This window comes from Schistocerca cancellata, chromosome 2 (assembly GCF_023864275.1).
Source record: "Schistocerca cancellata isolate TAMUIC-IGC-003103 chromosome 2, iqSchCanc2.1, whole genome shotgun sequence".
In the NCBI taxonomy this organism is placed as follows: Eukaryota; Metazoa; Arthropoda; class Insecta; order Orthoptera; family Acrididae; genus Schistocerca; species Schistocerca cancellata.
In genome coordinates, this window is record NC_064627.1 from 533927238 (window position 1) to 533946225 (window position 18988).

General features: G+C 46.8%; 7 non-coding genes across 7 annotated transcripts; all 7 read left to right on the top strand.

Moving 5' to 3' along the window:
• The first annotated feature begins 12037 nt into the window (after positions 1-12037).
• Positions 12038-12119, top strand: Trnas-gcu (transfer RNA serine (anticodon GCU)). The gene has a single exon. It is a non-coding gene; the product is annotated as a tRNA-Ser (tRNA).
• Positions 12120-12940: 821 nt separating this feature from the next.
• Trnas-gcu (transfer RNA serine (anticodon GCU)) lies at positions 12941-13022 on the top strand. The gene has a single exon. It is a non-coding gene; the product is annotated as a tRNA-Ser (tRNA).
• An 823-nt stretch (positions 13023-13845) lies between these two features.
• Trnas-gcu (transfer RNA serine (anticodon GCU)) lies at positions 13846-13927 on the top strand. The gene has a single exon. It is a non-coding gene; the product is annotated as a tRNA-Ser (tRNA).
• An 821-nt stretch (positions 13928-14748) lies between these two features.
• Trnas-gcu (transfer RNA serine (anticodon GCU)) lies at positions 14749-14830 on the top strand. The gene has a single exon. It is a non-coding gene; the product is annotated as a tRNA-Ser (tRNA).
• Positions 14831-15653: 823 nt separating this feature from the next.
• Positions 15654-15735, top strand: Trnas-gcu (transfer RNA serine (anticodon GCU)). Its single transcript has one exon. It is a non-coding gene; the product is annotated as a tRNA-Ser (tRNA).
• Positions 15736-16556: 821 nt separating this feature from the next.
• Positions 16557-16638, top strand: Trnas-gcu (transfer RNA serine (anticodon GCU)). The gene has a single exon. It is a non-coding gene; the product is annotated as a tRNA-Ser (tRNA).
• An 821-nt stretch (positions 16639-17459) lies between these two features.
• On the top strand, positions 17460-17540 carry Trnas-gcu (transfer RNA serine (anticodon GCU)). The gene has a single exon. It is a non-coding gene; the product is annotated as a tRNA-Ser (tRNA).
• The last annotated feature ends 1448 nt before the right edge of the window (positions 17541-18988 follow it).

The window sequence follows — 18988 nt, forward strand, 5'->3', positions numbered from 1 at the left end:
CAAGGAAGTGGAAGTCATAAACAGGTCACTGTTGAGGCAGCTTCGGTCTCAACGGTGGTGAAGATAGACACCGCGAAGGACGGCGCGTTGAACCAAGATGTCCAAAGACGTAGACTCAAACCGCAACCTAATCTCAAAGCTTCCCGTAACCAAAGCAAACAACAACCTGGACAAGATGACGCAACGGCCAAGAATGTCCTGTATGAAATTATTAAGGAAAAACCTAAGGATGTACCTTCAAGTAACATTAGTGATGGAAAGCCCCTCTGCAAAACTAAAACCCGAGAACTTAGGAATACTCCACCAAACTGAGGATCACAATTCAACAACAAAAAAAGGGAAACAAAAAAAATAAATCGTTGAACCGCTTTATGTTCTGATTGTCCTATTGTCTTAGTCATTTTTCGGAGGAACCAAAAGCAGTGGTTCACGTATTTTCCATACTCATATGTATTTCTCTGTAGATTATTATTGTAGGAGCTTGTTGAAGTGGAGTAGTTTATCCCTTCTAGAAGCGACACAGCTCCCTGTTTTTATCATTATTTTACTATTTTTTTGTTTATTCATTTATGTACATTTTTATGTAAACTAAATGTCCCAGGCGTATACACTTCTCTGTAGATTATTATTGTAGGAGCTTGTTGAAGTGGAGTAGTTTATCCCTTCTAGAAGTGACACAGCTCCCTGGTTTTATCATTATTTTACTATTTTTTTGTTTATTCATTTACGTACATTTTTATGTAAACTAAATGTCCCAGGCGTATACACTTGCAACTATCAATATTAACAGGATTACATCGGCGACTAAAATTGCAGCGCTCAAAGAGTACCTATATGAGTCAGGGACGGACATTGTTTTCCTACAAGAAGTTGCACTCACTAACCTTACAGTGCCAGGGTATTTGTCTATTTTAAATGTCTCGCTTGACACTAACATAGGGACAGCAATTTTAGTCAGGGAGGGGATCCCTGTCACAGATATTGAAAGACTGGACTCCGGCAGAGCGATAGGTATAAAAGTCTTTGGTTTTACTCTTATCAATCTGTATGCCCCTTCCGGCACATCCAATAGAATGGAAAGAGCGCAGTTCTTTAAAGAAGAGATCATTTATTTATTGCGGAAATACCCAAAGGATCTTATAATCGGCGGTGATTTTAATTGTGTGATCAATAAAAAAGACCAGGTTCCAAATTTTAATAACTGCAATGAACTGAAGCGTTTTGTCACTATTTTACAGCTTAAAGATTCTTGGGAAATAACGTATCCCACATTTGTGGCTTTCACATATATCGGTCCTCAATCACGAAGTAGAATTGACAGACTCTACATATCGCAAAGTCTAGTCAGCTCCTTCATTAAAGCGGAGACGACTCCTGTCTACTTTTCTGATCATAGTGCCGTGCTTGCTACCGTCAGCCTTACTGCGCAACCTACTCGTCGTTTCAGAAGTCAATGGCACCTTAACATGTCACTGATGCAGGAAGACGGACTAGAAGAAAGTTTGACAGAAGCGTGGGCCATGTGTCTCCGCTCCGTAAACAGGCATGTCTCAGTACTAGAGTGGTGGTGCAACAGGGCAAAGCCCAAACTGCGGAAAGTTCTCATTCATTATGGTGCACAACGATCGAAGGACTTGAAGAATTCCATACAATTTTATTACACCATGCTGAGAAATCTATATGAGCAGGCAGACACTTCCAACATCCGTCTGGTAGATATCAAGCGAACCAAGGCCAAATTGCTCAGCATTAAAAGACAGCAGATGGAGGGTCTGAAAATCAAATCAAAGGCTAAAACTGTCGTGGAGGATGAACATGCTTCCTTGTACCATCTACTGCGGCACGAAAGAAATAGGAGACGCACCTTCATCGATGGACTTCAGTCTGAAAATGGCGAGACACTCGTGACTCAGAGAGACATCGTCAATGCAGTGCACAAGTATTACGAAGATCTATACTCAGTCGGTCCGGTATGTGAAGAGTCCTTCGATGAGTACCTCAATTCCATAGCTCCTCAGGTGTCAGACGAGGAAAACGAAAACCTTCTCGTCGAGTGTACTAACGAAGAACTCTACAGAACCATCTGCAAGTCTCCTTTGACGAAATCACCGGGACCGGATGGTTTGCCTGTTGAATTTTATCTACGTTACTGGCCTTTGATTGGTGACATGTTTACCCGAATGACGAACGAGATACTTCAGGGAAAACAAATACCTTCAGTTTTTAAAGAGAGCACAATAGTACTCATTCCGAAAACTACTGCAAAAACAAACCTTAATAACTTTCGTCCTATCTCTCTGTTAAACTCTGATTATAAAATCATCGGCAGAATTATAAACAACAGACTCTCACAGGTCGCTACAAAGATAGTAAGCTCACACCAGTCGTGTGTTCCTAATAGAAGTATTTTTAAAGGCATAGCTGAATATAGAGATGTACTTGCAATCACTGCTGTGACCAACATCAAATGTGCAATCATGTTTATTGACTTCCAGAAAGCTTTTGATCGTGTCGATCATAGATTCCTTAATGCCACACTGAAGAAAATAGGTTTTAATGAGCGCGTCCTAAGTGTGATTAGAAATATCGCAACAGGAATCAGCGCCTGTATATCAGTCAACAGCCAGAGGACAAAGCAGTTCCAGATCAGGCGTGGCGTGCCTCAAGGAAGCCCCCTCTCAATGCTCCTCTTCGTGCTGTCTTTAGAGTCTTTTGTCCGCAGTGTTCACGTCAGCCTGACTGGCCTCACATTATCTGGACACCGAACTGTTATAAACGCCTATGCCGATGATGTCGGAGTCGTACTGCGTAATGCCGAAGACATTTCGAAATTGGACATACTAATTAAAAAGTACTGTAGCGTCTCCGGAGCCAGTGTCAACGCCAACAAAAGCAAACTTTTAAACCTACGGGGCTTTCAACACACCACATTAACCTGGGCCACAAAAGTCACCCAGTGCAAAGCACTGGGAATAACGCTGACGCCTTGTCCATTGAAAATGGCAGCTATCAATTGGAGAAATACGTCAGGACAAATTCTTGGAACAACAAGAGAAAACCTCCCCCGTAATATGAACCTGGTTCAGAGGGTACTTTTCATTAACAACTGCCTCCTCTCCAAAGGTTACTTTACAGCGCGGATCTTCCCGTTACCAAAAATGATTGGAAAACAGATAATGTCTACCATTGCCAGTTATCTGTGGAGAGGTGAAATATTCAGAGTAAATGCAACAACAGCGACCTTAGATCCCAGGAATGGAGGTTTAGGTTTAGTTGACATCAGAAATAAGGCGTCTGCACTTTTTATAAAAAGGACCGCCACTATCCTTCGCGATCACGCTGACAGCATCACAACTAAATTATTTGAAGTTGTCAGGCCTGCAAGTCTACAGCCACCGGTGAATGTGCAAAAAATAAATAACCGGCTCCAGCACGTTCGAGTATATTTTGTGGAACTCAGCTATCTTGGCAGTGCCATAATCAACTCACGACGGATCACGGCCCGCGGTATTCTGTGTCACCGAAAGAAAATGGAGGGGAGAAACAAATTAGAAAGCCAATACCCACATTTTGATTGGGCCGCCATATGGGAAAATATTCATATGCGTGGTCTTCCATCCGACGTCATATCAACGTGGTATAAAACAGTGAATGGGACCATCAGCACTAATGAAAGGCTACATGCAATCGGCATTAGCGAAACGAATCTATGTCTCAAATGCAAACTGATCGATACGTTAGTGCACAGATTAACGTGCGGTGGGAATCTACAAATCTGTAATTGGATTAGAGAACAACTTGCATTTCTTACGAGATCTTCGGTAGAAAATTTTCCCCCTGTGACATTCCTCAGGCCTCAGATTCGCTATTTTCCCGCAGCTAAAAACAACTCCGTCCACTGGTTAATGGGACACTATGTGAATTTCGTAATTAATCACCTGGGAACTGACAATTCCATTGAGTTTTACGTGAACATGAAGTTTGCTTTTTATAGAGCCCTGAAATATAAAGATCACAAGAAGAACTACGGCAATATGCTAAAAATAGTATTTGAGCGACTGGGCATCGGTTGACACGCAACTGAGATAAACACCAATCATTTCTGTAAGCGCATGGAGGCTTGTTTCTAAAAACCAGGAAAAAAAACAAAAAAAAACAAATAAAATAACATAAAATTTAAAACAAAACAAAATTAAGAAAAAAACAAAACATCAGCATCGCAGGGTACTGATAAGATTTTTTCTTTTTTCACCATTTTATTACTAACATGGAAGTCTAATTTCTTTTAATAGAAGAGGACCTTTTTTTTCATTATTATTATTCTTGTACCTATCAAGAAGACAACAAGGCTATGGCAATAGTGCTTTATTAAACTGAAGCAACTCAGTATCAGGACTGGGGGGAGACATCACGGCCAGGCCTCAAGTCGCAGACCCCTGCCCGTTTTGCCTCCACCTGCCTCACGCTGCTAAGCTTCTATTCTCCTTTAAAAACCATATAAGCCAAATATATACAACAAGAAGCAGTAGGAAAATAACAAAAAATAAAAATAAAAATAAAAATTAAAAGAGAAAAAAAAGACAAAAAAAGTGGCGCAATTGGTTAAAAAAAGAAAAAAGTGGTTAAGGCGTTGAAAAAAGAAAAAAAAGGGGGTATGATTCCTGCTTCGGGTGCAGGAGGTCCCGAGTTCATATCCCGGACGAGCCCTTGCGTTTTGTGCAAACGTGTGGCAACTACCGTCATGCCGGCGGCTGTTCCGCGCATTTCCAGCCCTCCAGGTAAGCACAAAAACCAAGTAGCCGGTTCTGAAAGAGTTTCATGTATCATCTGAGCCCTGGTGGTGGGCCGTTTGAAATTGATTTAAATGGTCACAGTAGAGATTGTAGAAAGGGTCTTGTTGAGTGCGACGAAAACGTGTTTCCGCCCGGAATCGAACCGGGGACCTTCTGCGTGTTAGGCAGACGTGATAAAAAAAAAAGTGGTTAAGGCGTTGGACTGCTAATCCAATGTGCTCTGCACGCGTGGGTTCGAATCCCATCCTCGTCGAAGAATTTTACGTAAAGCACGCGTTTGCGGTCACTCCATCTCCATGCGAAACGCCACTCAGTAGTAACAACGAAGCGTGTACGTAGCAGATAGCGTGTGTATGAAATACGAGACAAAACTGCCTACCAGATGAAAGCGCACAACATTCCATAGCGTATGACCTTCGAATTATACATCATGTCGAGATCTATAAACCAATCAAATTTCGGCTCCAGCAAAGAGTATGTTGCTATTTGCGAACGACGAGTTCTTATTTATATTTAAGTGCATACCTGTCGCAGTCATTTTAACGTATCGAGCCTATAATAATCCATCTGTAGCACAACTTGTCTTACGTCAGGCCGCCATATACAGAACCGATTTGGCAGGGCCTACTGGAGAGACTTGACTTTGCAGACATCCGTCGCTAGTGGCCGCCCAAACACCAAGCTCCATCCAAACAGCAGGACAATCTTGGGCTAGGACGAACGTCAAAACCTTGCAAGCAATATCAGTGTAGCGTATCGAGCTGTCCGTTTCGTTGCAGCAAGTCGTGGAAAAGAGTGCCCAGCACATTTCTCATTTGCATTAGACGACACTGCATGTCGATACAATACTTATTCCTGCAGTAAATATGTGGGCCGGTGATTTTGCCCCGATCGGATATCGACGTGGACGGATGCTGTCATTAAATGATTCGCGAGTGGGAGCTTGGTCGGCTGCACTGCAGCTGGGCATTGGACGCAGGCACCGGCCCAGTACGGTGCTTTGAATGCGTTTTCGAATCGACAGATATCTTCTTTGCGCAAGCACTCGCCAAAGATGCAGATGTAGTTCCAGCAGACGAGGTGGCCGAGTGGTTCAGTCGGCTCTCAGCCGTGGCAGCGTGCGGACGGCCCCGCGCGCCGGCCAGTGCTCCGCTGCAGGCGTTTTTTACTTCCGCGTCGTAGCTTCGAGGCTTGTGTTTGTCCACCATGAACAAGATGTCGAGCGCTTACCGCCGTGTGACCCTTAAAGTTTCCTTCCCAGCTGAACATGCGCGACCTCGTGCATATGAAGTTGAAACGTTCATACGTGAAGAAGTTCGTTTAGATCCTAACCACGTTATCGGAATCCATTTTTCGATCATGAGTAGTGTCGTTTATATTAAAATGACAAACACCGAGGTGTATGAAGATGTTATTCGCCGCCATGCCAATGGACTTAAGTTCAAATACTCTGATGGTCACGTCGGAGCTGTAACACTTGAACTCGCAGAGTACGGTCAACGTACGATTAGGGTGTTTGAACTACCTTTTGAAGTGCCGAAGGACGAAGTTGTCTCTGCGTTACAACCATACGGTAACGTCATCGGTTACGTAGAGAAAAAATGGCAAACCTTCGCGAAATACCACGTCCTTAATGGCGTGCGTCAGGTCAAAATTGAACTGAAGAAACATATACCATCATATCTGACAATTGGCGGGGTGCGAGCCATTGTCATGTACGACGGCCAACCCCGAACATGTGCGGGTTGTGGACAAGAAGGCCACGTCAGATCCGCCTGCATGCGACGCCGCCTGATCCAGACGCCGGTCGGCGAGGAAGCGTCCCCAGCGGTGATCACTCAGATCCCCGTCACATATGGCAAGGTTGCCAAGGAAGGTAGCATCTCTCCACAGGGTCTTCCTGCTTCGTTGCCGTCGTCTGATCAGGTAGATGCGATCACTACTGAGAATCCTTCTGAGGTGCCACAGACGCCAGATCCTGCCCTGCCGAATCTTCGCAGCAATGTGACTGAAAATGCTAATGAGATGGATGTTGATCCGGGAGTGGTACCTACTTCTGCTTTCCTTCAGACTGGTCCGGAGTCAGACGAAAGCCACCCGCAATCAGACTCTGAACGACATGTTCGAAAACAAGGGACGACACGAAAGAGAAAGAAACGTAGCCCTACACCCCCTGATGAATCTATTCTACGGATGGATACCAGGGATGCAGACCCGAAGATGGACGGCAAACCGCTCTTTGATGACCAAAAGTCTGATGCGAACGACCCGCCACAGGCGACCACTGGCAGCGACCACCCCTCCTTACTGGCGCCGTCGCCCCCACAGGTCGACGTTGAAGAGAGCCTATCTGCTGAGCCGAAAACTACGTCTCCTCTCCACGTGGATGATGTGCACAGCCGATGCCCTACCGCAGAATCAGTCTCCTGGGCAGACGACGTGGAGATCGACGGGACTGGGGTGGACGGTGCTGATGATGGGGCGCCCCCATTGGTTGCGCCCGCGCCCGCAAACTCTCCACAATAGCAGCCTCTTCAGTGGACCGGCAAGATCGACGACCTCTCGCTCCTGAAGAAGAAGCCCCACCTGTGCCTGTGGGACTCCAACACCAGCATTATCGTGTCGCAACGATTAACCTCGCGACCATTCGTGCGCCCCACAAATTAGTGCTGCTCCGCGATATGATTTATGATGCGGACATAGATATTGCGCTTTTTCAGGAAGTGCATGTCGCCGATTTTTCACCACCACATGGCTTCACGGCGCATCTTTCTCCCGCTTCGGACACCGGTAGTGGTGTTGCCATCATCTTACGCGAAGGTCTTCCAGCCGAAGATGTCCTATACCTCCCCAACGGCAGAGGTATGGCCCTTACTCTCTTTGGTGTACGCATCGTCAACATTTATGCGCCGTCGGGCTCCAGCTACCGTCGTGAACGCAATGCCTTCTTCGCGACTGAAGTTACACCCCTTTTTATGGGACCACACGATGACTGGGTCATGGGTGGAGACTTCAATTGCACCCAGCGACCTCAGGATCAATTGCCGCGTCACTCACCATGCGCAGCTCTGGAAACAGTCGTCACGCGGCTACAATTTGTTGACACGTGGAGACATGTTCACGGTGATCTTTTGGGCTTTACGTACCACACTGCGCATTCCTCTAGCCGACTGGATCGCATCTACATCTCGCGATCCCTTATTCAATACACTCGACAGGCTGATATCTGGCCTGTTGCTTTCTCAGATCATGAGGCTTACTTCTGTGATGTTGTTCTCACAAGACAGGCAGTATGGCACGGACGTGGTTTATGGAAACTGAACACGGCACTTCTTAATTCACCTGACTGTCGACTTCTAATAGAAGACACTTGGATCACATGTAATAGACGCCGACCCACGTATCCGTCTACCATATCCTGGTGGATCCAGTGTGCAAAACCTGCTCTTCGAAAATCTTTGATCCGCTATGGCAAAGATGTTGTCGCCTGGAGGAAGAGCACTATGGACTTTTATTACAGGATCCTACGAGAATGCTCCACGATGCCAGCCTCCCCTGAGCGCCATACAAGGGTGAACCATGCTAAGGCCCAAATCTCCAATCTCATGCGAAGGCATTTGGAAGCAGCGATAGTACGATCTCGTACTGCTGATCGCATGCCTCATGAACATCCGTCGATGTACCATATCATCCAAGAACGCCAAAATCGACGCCGAAAATTGATTCACGTCCTAACAGATCAAGAAGGGCGTCGCTACGTAACCCAATCTGCAATAGGGAATGTGCTTCACGCCCACTACCAGCAGCTATACGCCGCAATTCCACATTCCCCAGAGTTGATCGAGGAAGTCACACAGCTCAACTTCGGTGGTATCCCGGGCGATGCGGCGATTGACTTGATGTCAGAGGTGACTGATGAGGAAGTCCGCGATGCGATCCGGGCAGGAACCATCAATCGCTCCCCAGGACCCGACGGTCTTCCCCTCGAATTTTATCGCACCTTCCGTGATTTGTTAGAGTCCACCTTCACCTCCATCTGTCGGGAACTGATGTCTCCGGAAGTACCTGTGCCGGACGCTTTAATGGAAGGAATTATTATTCCTGTACATAAACCTCATGGTGACAACAATATCAGTGATTATCGGCCCCTCACCCTCCTTAACAGTGATATGAAAATCTTCACTCGCCTTTTGGCAGCACGACTTAAAAACGTTGCCCGATATGTTGTGTCGCCAGACCAAGCATCTTTGGGAGGGGATAATAATATCCGCACGGCTTTATGCCGCTACAGGGATATGATCGCCGTTACCCAAGCGCAACGCCTCTCTGGGGCACTTGCGTCTTTGGACTTTAGTCAAGCTTTTGATAGGGTTGACCATTCGTTCCTTACGGCCGTTCTCCACCATATGGGTTTCCCAGTCGCCGTTATCACGGTAGTGATGCGCCTTCTGCGGGGTGCCTCGTCCAGGATTATGTACAATGGCAGACTCACTCCACCGATAAAAATAGGTCGATCCGTACGTCAAGGTTGCCCTCTATCAGCGATTTTGTACGCCTTTTCCTTGGAATCCTTGATATGTGGCCTAAGACAACGTTTGGTAGGGTTGTCCATAGATCGCTACCGATTCTGTTGCACGGCCTATGCTGACGATGTAGTCATCTGTTTACGTAATGCCGACGAGGTTCGAGCTGTTTTGACGTGGGTAGCGACTTATGGTGAGGCGTCGGGCAGCTCTTTAAACGTACGTAAGTCACAAGTTATGTTCATTGGCACGGGACTTCCCGTGGAGTGCGTTACACCTCTCACCACCGTTGATACCATTCGCTGTTTGGGAATAGATTTTTCATCTGATCTCCGGCGTTCAGCCACCATCAACTGCCGACGCCTCCTTTTAATGATCAGAGCAGGTCTTATGGACCATCGCCTTCGATCCCTAGATATTCTCCAACGAGCTCGATATGTCAATATATATATCGCATATCGAGTTCCCGCTTTCTGTGGCTCGTCGCATGTTGGCAGCGATGGCATCTTTCGTCAGCTCTGGGTTGTTGTTCAAAGTTAACTATGCAACCCTTACTCTTCCCCGTGAACGAGGTGGGATCGGTCTGTTTCACGTGCCGGATAGAGCTCGTGCCCTATTTGTCAGCTCCCAGATGACGGTATGGACACGTTGCCCAACGAGCCTCACTGGTCTCCTCCTGTCAGCATATTCGCCGGTCTCACTGTCAGCCCCAGTGATGATCTCGGATGTTCCGGCCCAGTTCCATTATATACGGTACTTCTTTCTTGAACTCAGTTATCTACGCCTCACCTTACCAAGACCGCTCTTACTCAAGACAAAGGAAGTATACAATATCCTCCAATTAGGTCGTCCACCTAACGCGATTGAACAAAAGTTCCCCCAGGTTGACTGGCGTCATGTATGGCGCGCGGTGTTCGCCTGTTACCTTGACACGAATGTTGAGTCTGTCTGGTACCTAACTGTCAATGGTAAGCAAATCAACCAATTTCGCCTTCATCGTATCCACCTCGCCCAATCAACTCTATGTTCCACGTGTGGAGTGCCAGACAATGATGAACATCGGTTTGTTTGCGGACCGGCGGCGGAGGTTCGGCACTTGGTTCGACGTATTGTGGCTTTTCTAACGCGGGACATTCCGGATCGGATTACTCCCCTTTCATTATTATTTCCGGAACGTGACTATTTTCCTTGGACAAAGACCAATGCTGTGAATTGGATTCGAGGACATGCCATTCACTACCTATTTGGACAAACTGTAGACTCTGTACTCGATTTTTGGACATACCTCAATGACCGTCATTATGTCGTTGTCCGTCACCCAAAATACAGACAATTTTTCTCGAACTTCCTTGGGAGTGCTTTCCACGACCCGCCTCGCAGCTGGAATGTGTTAAGCCAAGAGAGAAGAAGGTTTCCTGTTTGAACCAATGAACATTTCTGAACAATTCAACGGAGCACATCAATTTCGAGAAGACGTAACTCAACATATTACCAGCGGGGCCCAGAAGGCCTCTGATCAAATACGCAACAAAACTACACACAAAAAAAATAAAATAAAATGAAAATAAAAAAACAATAAACATAAAATTAAAAAAAGGAAGATTTTGTTGTTTGTAAGGATAGCCCTAACCTTGATTTCCGATATTTCCCCTGGTATATAGGCAGCTCTCTGGAGTAGGTTTAGTCAGGAGCCAACGCCTGAAGTGGACCAGTTTTTTTTGTTATAGGATGAAAAGTGGCGGTGGCACTTAGGTCTTTTTCTGTTTTTTTTTTTGTTCCATTTCATATAGGGGCTTTCAAAAAAAAGAAATAAAAAAAAAATGGGAAAAAAAGTGGTTAAGGCGTTGGACTGCTAATCCAATGTGCTCTGCACGCGTGGGTTCGAATCCCATCCTCGTCGAAGAATTTTACGTAAAGCACGCGTTTGCGGTCACTCCTTCTCCATGCGAAACGCCACTCAGTAGTAACAACGAAGCGTGTACGTGGCAGATAGCGTGTGTATGAAATACGAGACAAAACTGCCTACCAGATGAAAGCGCACAACATTCCATAGCGTATGCCCTTCGAATTATACATCATGTCGAGATCTATAAACCAATCAAATTTCGGCTCCAGCAAAGAGTATGTTGGTATTTGCGAACGACGAGTTCTTATTTATATTTAAGTGCATACCTGTCGCAGTCATTTCAACGAATCGAGCCTATAATAATCCATCTGTAGCACAACTTGTTTTGCGTCAGGCCGCCATATACGGAACCGATTTGGCAGGGCCTACTGGAGAGACTTGACTTTGCAGACATCCGTCGCTAGTGGCCGCCCAAACACCAAGCTCCATCCAAACAGCTGGACAATCTTGGGCTAGGACGAACGTCAAAACCTTGCAAGCAATATCAGTGTAGCGTATCGAGCTGTCCGTTTCGTTGCAGCAAGTCGTGGAAAAGAGTGCCCAGCACATTTCTCATTTGCATTAGACGACACTGCATGTCGATACAATACTTATTCCTGCAGTAAATAAGTGGGCCGGTGATTTTGCCCCGATCGGATATCGACGTGGACGGATGCTGTCATTAAATGATTCGCGAGTGGGAGCTTGGTCGGCTGCACTGCAGCTGGGCATTAGACGCAGACACCGGCCCAGTACGGTGCTTTGAATGCGTTTTCGATCCGACAGATATTTTCTTTGCGCAAGCTCTAGCCAAAGATGCAGATGTAGTTCCAGCAGACGAGGTGGCCGAGTGTTTAAGGCATTGGACTGCTAATCCAATGTGCTCTGCACGCGTGGGTTCGAATCCCACAATCGTCGAAGAGTTTTACGTAAAGCACGCGTTTGCGGTCACCCCTTCTCCATGCGAAACGCCACTCAGTAGTAACAACGAAGCGTGTACGTGGCAGATAGCGTGTGTATGAAATACGAGACAAAACTGCCTACCAGATGAAAGCGCACAACATTCCATAGCGTATGCCCTTCGAATTATGCATCATGTCGAGATCTATGAACCAATCAAATTTCGGCTCCAGCAAAGAGTATGTTGGTATTTGCGAACGACGAGTTTTTATTTATATTTAAGTGCATACCTGTCGCAGTCATTTTAACGTATCGAGCCTATAATAATCCATCTGTAGCACAACTTGTTTTGCGTCAGGGCGCCATGTACAGAACCGATTTTGCAGGGCCTACTGGAGAGACTTGACTTTGCAGACATCCGTCGCTAGTGGCCGCTCAAACACCAAGCTCCATCCAAACAGCAGGACAATCTTGGGCTAGGACGAACGTCAAAACCTTGCAAGCAATATCAGTGTAGCGTATCGAGCTGTCCGTTTCCTTGCAGCAAGTCGTGGAAAAGAGTGCCCAGCACATTTCTCATTTGCATTAGACGACACTGCATGTCGATACAATACTTATTCCTGCAGTAAATAAGTGGGCCGGTGATTTTGCCCCGATCGGATATCGACGTGGTCGGATGCTGTCATTAAATGATTCGCGAGTGGGAGCTTGGTCGGCTGCACTGCAGCTGGGCATTAGACGCAGACACCGGCCCAGTACGGTGCTTTGAATGCGTTTTCGAATCGACAGAGGTCTTCTTTGCGCAAGCACTCGCCAAAGAGGCAGATGTAGTTCCAGCAGACGAGGTGGCGGAGTGGTTAAGGCGTTGGACTGCTAATCCAATGTGCTCTGCACGCGTGGGTTCGAATCCAATCCTCGTCGAAGAGTTTTACGTAAAGCACGCGTTTGCGGTCACTCCTTCTCCATGCGAAACGCCACTCAGTAGTAACAACGAAGCGTGTACGTGGCAGATAGCGTGTGTATGAAATACGAGGCAAAACTGCCTACCAGATGAAAGCGCACATCACTAAATAGCGTATGCCCTTCGAATTATGCATCATGTCGAGAACTATAAACCAATCAAATTTCGGCTCTAGCAAAGAGTATGTTGGTATTTGCGAACGACGAGTTCTTATTTATATTTAAGTGCATACCTGCCGCAGTCATTTTAACGTATCGAGCCTATAATAATCCATCTGTAGCATAACTGTCGCTTTGCGTCAGGCCGCCATATACAGAACCGATTTGGCAGGGCTTACTGGAGAGACTTGACTTTGCAGACATCCGTCGCTAGTGGCCGCCCAAACACCAAGCTCCATCCAAACAGCAGGACAATCTTGGGCTAGGACGAACGTCAAAACCTTGCAAGCAATATCAGTGTAGCGTATCGAGCTGTCCGTTTCCTTGCAGCAAGTCGTGGAAAAGAGTGCCCAGCACATTTCTCATTTGCATTAGACGACACTGCATGTCGATACAATACTTATTCCTGCAGTAAATAAGTGGGCCGGTGATTTTGCCCCGATCGGATATCGACGTGGACGGATGCTGTCATTAAATGATTCGCGAGTGGGAGCTTGGTCGGCTGCACTGCAGCTGGGCATTAGACGCAGACACCGGCCCAGTACGGTGCTTTGAATGCGTTTTCGAATCGACAAAGGTATTCTTTGCGCAAGCACTCGCCAAATATGCAGATGTAGAACCAGCAGACGAGGTGGCCGAATGGTTAAGGCATTGGACTGCTAATCCAATGTGCTCTTCACGCGTGGGTTCGAATCCCATCCTCGTCGAAGAATTTTACGTAAAGCACGCGTTTGCGGTCACTCCTTCTCCATGCGAAACGCCACTCAGTAGTAACAACAAAGCGTGTATGTGGCAGATAGCGTGTGTATGAAATACGAGACAAAACTGTCTACCAGATGAAAGCGCACAACATTCCATAGCGTATGCCCTTCGAATTATACATCATGTCGAGATCTATAAACCAATCAAATTTCGGCCCCAGCAAAGAGTATGTTAGTATTTGCGAACGACGAGTTCTTATTTATATTTAAGTGCATACCTGTCGCAGTCACTTTAACGTATCGAGCCTATAATAATCCATCTGTAGCACAACTTGTTTTGCGTCAGGCCGCCATATACTGAACCGATTTGGCAGGGCCTACTGGAGAGACTTGACTTTGCGGACATCCGTCGCTAGTGGCCGCCCAAACACCAAGCTCCATCCAAACAGCAGGACAATCTTGGGCTAGGACGAACGTCAAAACCTTGCAAGCAATATCAGTGTAGCGTATCGAGCTGTCCGTTTCGGACAAGCAAGTCGTGGAAAAGAGTGCCCAGCACATTTCTCATGTGCATTAGACGACACTGCATGTCGATACAATACTTATTCCTGCAGTAAATAAGTGGGCCGGTGATTTTGCCCCGATCGGATATCGACGTGGACGGATGCTGTCATTAAATGATTCGCAAGTGGGAGCTTGGTCGGCTGCACTGCAGCTGGGCATTAGACGCAGACACCGGCCCAGTACGGTGCTTTGAATGTGTTTTCGAATCGACAGATGTCTTCTTTGCGCAAGCACCCGCCAAAGATGCAGGTGTAGTTCCAGCAGACGAGGTGGCCGAGTGGTTAAGGCGTTGGACTGCTAATCCAATGTGCTCTGTACGCGTGGGTTCGAATCCCATCCTCGTCGAAGAATTTTACGTAAAGCACGCGTTTGCGGTCACTCCTTCTCCATGCGAAACGCCCCTCAGTAGTAACAACGAAGCGTGTACGTGGCAGATAGCGTGTGTATGAAATACGAGACAAAACTGCCTACCAGATGAAAGCGCACAACATTCCATAGCGTATGCCCTTCGAATTATACATCATGTCGAGATCTATAAACCAATCAAATTTCGGCTCCAGCAAAGAGTATGTTGGTATTTGCGAACGACGAGTTCTTATTTATATTTAAGTGCATACCTGTCGCAGTCATTTTAACGTATCGAGCCTATAATAATCCATCTGTAGCACAGTTGTCGCTTTGCGTCAGGTCGCCATATTCTGAACCGATTTGGCAGGGCTTACTGGAGAGACTTGACTTTGCAGACATCCGTCGCTAGTGGCCGCCCAAACACCAAGCTCCATCCAAACAGCAGGACAATCTTGGGCTAGGACGAACGTCAAAACCTTGCAAGCAATATCAGTGTAGCGTATCGAGCTGTCCGTTTCCTTGCAGCAAGTCGTGGAAAAGAGTGCCCAGCACATTTCTCATTTGCATTAGACGACACTGCATGTCGATACAATACTTATTCCTGCAGTAAATAAGTGGGCCGGTGATTTTGCCCCGATCGGATATCGACGTGGACGGATGCTGTCATTAAATGATTCGCGAGTGGGAGCTTGGTCGGCTGCACTGCAGCTGGGCATTAGACGCAGACACCGGCCCAGTACGGTGCTTTGAATGCGTTTTCGAATCGACAGATGTCTTCTTTGCGCAAGCACTCGCCAAAGATGCAGATGTAGAACCAGCAGACGAGGTGGCCGAATGGTTAAGGCATTGGACTGCTAATCCAATGTGCTCTGCACGCGTGGGTTCGAATCCCATCCTCGTCGAAGAATTTTACGTAAAGCACGCGTTTGCGGTCACTCCTTCTCCATGCGAAACGCCACTCAGTAGTAACAACAAAGCGTGTACGTGGCAGATAGCGTGTGTATGAAATACGAGACAAAACTGTCTACCAGATGAAAGCGCACAACATTCCATAGCGTATGCCCTTCGAATTATACATCATGTCGAGATCTATAAACCAATCAAATTTCGGCTCCAGCAAAGAGTATGTTAGTATTTGCGAACGACGAGTTCTTATTTATATTTAAGTGCATACCTGTCGCAGTCACTTTAACGTATCGAGCCTATAATAATCCATCTGTAGCACAACTTGTTTTGCGTCAGGCCGCCATATACAGAACCGATTTGGCAGGGCCTACTGGAGAGACTTGACTTTGCAGACATCCGTCGCTAGTGGCCGCCCAAACACCAAGCTCCATCCAAACAGCAGGACAATCTTGGGCTAGGACGAACGTCAAAACCTTGCAAGCAATATCAGTGTAGCGTATGGAGCTGTCCGTTTCGTTGCAGCAAGTCGTGGAAAAGAGTGCCCAGCACATTTCTCATTTGCATTAGACGACACTGCATGTCGATACAATACTTATTCCTGCAGTAAATAAGTGGGCCGGTGATTTTGCCCCGATCGGATATCGACGTGGACGGATGCTGTCATTAAATGATTCGCGAGTGGGAGCTTGGTCGGCTGCACTGCAGCTGGGCATTAGACGCAGACACCGGCCCAGTACGGTGCTTTGAATGCGTTTTCGAATCGACAGATGTCTTCTTTGCGCAAGCACTCGCCAAAGATGCAGATGTAGTTCCAGCAGACGAGGTGGCCGAGTGGTTAAGGCGTTGGACTGCTAATCCAATGTGCTCTGCACGCGTGGGTTCGAATCCCATCCTCGTCGAAGAATTTTACGTAAAGCACGCGTTTGCGGTCACTCCTTCTCCTTGCGATACGCCACTCAGTAGTAACAACGGAGCGTGTACGTGGCTGATAGCGTGTGTATGAAATACGAGACAAAACTGCCTACCAGATGACAGCGCACAACATTCCATAGCGTATGCCCTTCGAATTATACATCATGTCGAGATCTATAAACCAATCAAATTTCGGCTCCAGCATAGAGTATGTTGGCATTTTGCGAACGACGAGTTCTTATTTATATTCAAGTGCATACCTGTTGCAGTCATTTTAACGTATCGAGCCTATAATAATCCATCTGTAGCACAACTGTTTTGCGTCAGGCCGCCATATACAGAACCGATTTGGCAGGGCCTACTGGAGAGACTTGACTTTGCAGACATCCGTCGCTAGTGGCCGCCCAAACACCAAGCTCCATCCAAACAGCAGGACAATCTTGGGCCAGGACGAACGTCAAAACCTTGCAAGCAATATCAGTGTAGCGTATCGAGCTGTCCGTTTCGTTGCAGCAAGTCGTGGAAAAGAGTGCCCAGCACATTTCTCATTTGCATTAGACGACACTGCATGTCGATACAATACTTATTCCTGCAGTAAATAAGTGGGCCGGTGATTCTGCCCCGATCGGATATCGACGTGGACGGATGCTGTCATTAAATGATACGCGAGTGGGAGCTTGGTCGGCTGCACTGCAGCTGGGCATTAGACGCAGACTCCGGCCCAGTACGGTGCTTTGACTGCGTTTTCGAATCGACAGATGTCTTCTTTCCGCAAGCACTCGCCAAGCACACAGATGAATTTCCAGCAGACGAGTTGGCCGAGTGGTTATGGCGTTGGACTGCTAATCCAATGTGCTCTGCACGCGTGGGTCGAATCCCATCCTCGTCGAAGAATTTTACGTAAAGCACGCGTTTGCGGTCACTCCTTCTCCATGCGAAACGCCACTCAGTAGTAACAACGAAGCGTGTACGTGGCAGATAGCGTGTGTATGAAATACGAGACATAACTGCCTACCAGATGAAAGCGCACAACATTCCATAGCGTATGCCCCTCCGAATTATACATCATGTCGAGATCTACAAACCAATCAAATTTCGGCTCCAGCAAAGAGTATGTTGGTATTTGCGAACGACGAGTTCTTATTTATATTTAAGTGCATACCTGTCGCAGTCATTTTAACGTATCGAGTCTATAATAATCCATCTGTAGCAGTTTTGCGTCAGGCCGCCATATACAGAACCGATTTGGCAGGGCCTACTGGAGAGACTTGACTTTGCAGACATCCGTCGCTAGTGGCCGCCCAAACACCAAGCTCCATCCAAACAGCAGGACAATCTCGGGCTAGGACGAACGTCAAAACCTTGCAGGCAATATCAGTGTAGCGTATCGAGCTGTACGTTTCGTTGCAGCAACTCGTGGAAAAGAATGCCCAACACATTTCTCATTTGCATTAGACGACACTGTATGTCGATACAATACTTATTCCTGCAGTAAATAAGTGGGCCGGTGATTTTGCCCCGATCGGATATCGACGTGGACGGATGCTGTCATTAAATGATTCGCGAGTGGGAGCTTGGTCGGCTGCACTGCAGCTGGGCATTAGACGCAGACACCGGCCCAGTACGGTGCTTTGAATGCGTTTTCGAATCGACAGATGTCTTCTTTCCGCAAGCACTCGCCAAACACACAGATGTAGTTCCAGCAGACGAGGTGGCCGAGTGGTCGATTCGAGCCGCAGCCACGGCGCGGGACGGACGTGTGGCGACAGCGCTGTCGCTTTGGTGTCAACAACGGCTGTGTCCCTGGTACAAGGTCTGTTTTGTATCGCTTCTTTCGTTCTTGCGTCTTGTGTAGCAGTTATTTGAAGACAGAATGGATACGGTTAATGTTTTGAGAAAAGATACGATCAAATTTGCATTTGACAGAAACTTTGTGAGACCGAAAGCGTTGGAGTTTAAACAGTGGTTTATGGAGAAAGTACAGATTTCTTTTGATGATGTTGTTGGCGTTCATTTATCCTTTGTTTCCGATGCTGCCTTTGTTAAATTGCACAGTCCTGACTTATGTTCTTCTATAGTAGATAGATGTGGTGGTGTTATCAAGTTTAATAATTCCGATGGGTCTGTCTGAGATGTTATCGTTTCTCATGCTGGACTTCGTATCAGGACTATTAGAGTCTTTGAGTTGCCCTTCGAGATTCCGGCCGAAGAGATAAATAAAGTTCTTAGGCCATATGTTAGGATTATTTCGAACATTGCAGAGAAATGGTCAGAGTCCTATATGTTTCCGGTCTTGAACGGTGTTCGTCAAATTAAGATAGAGCTTCAGAGGCACAT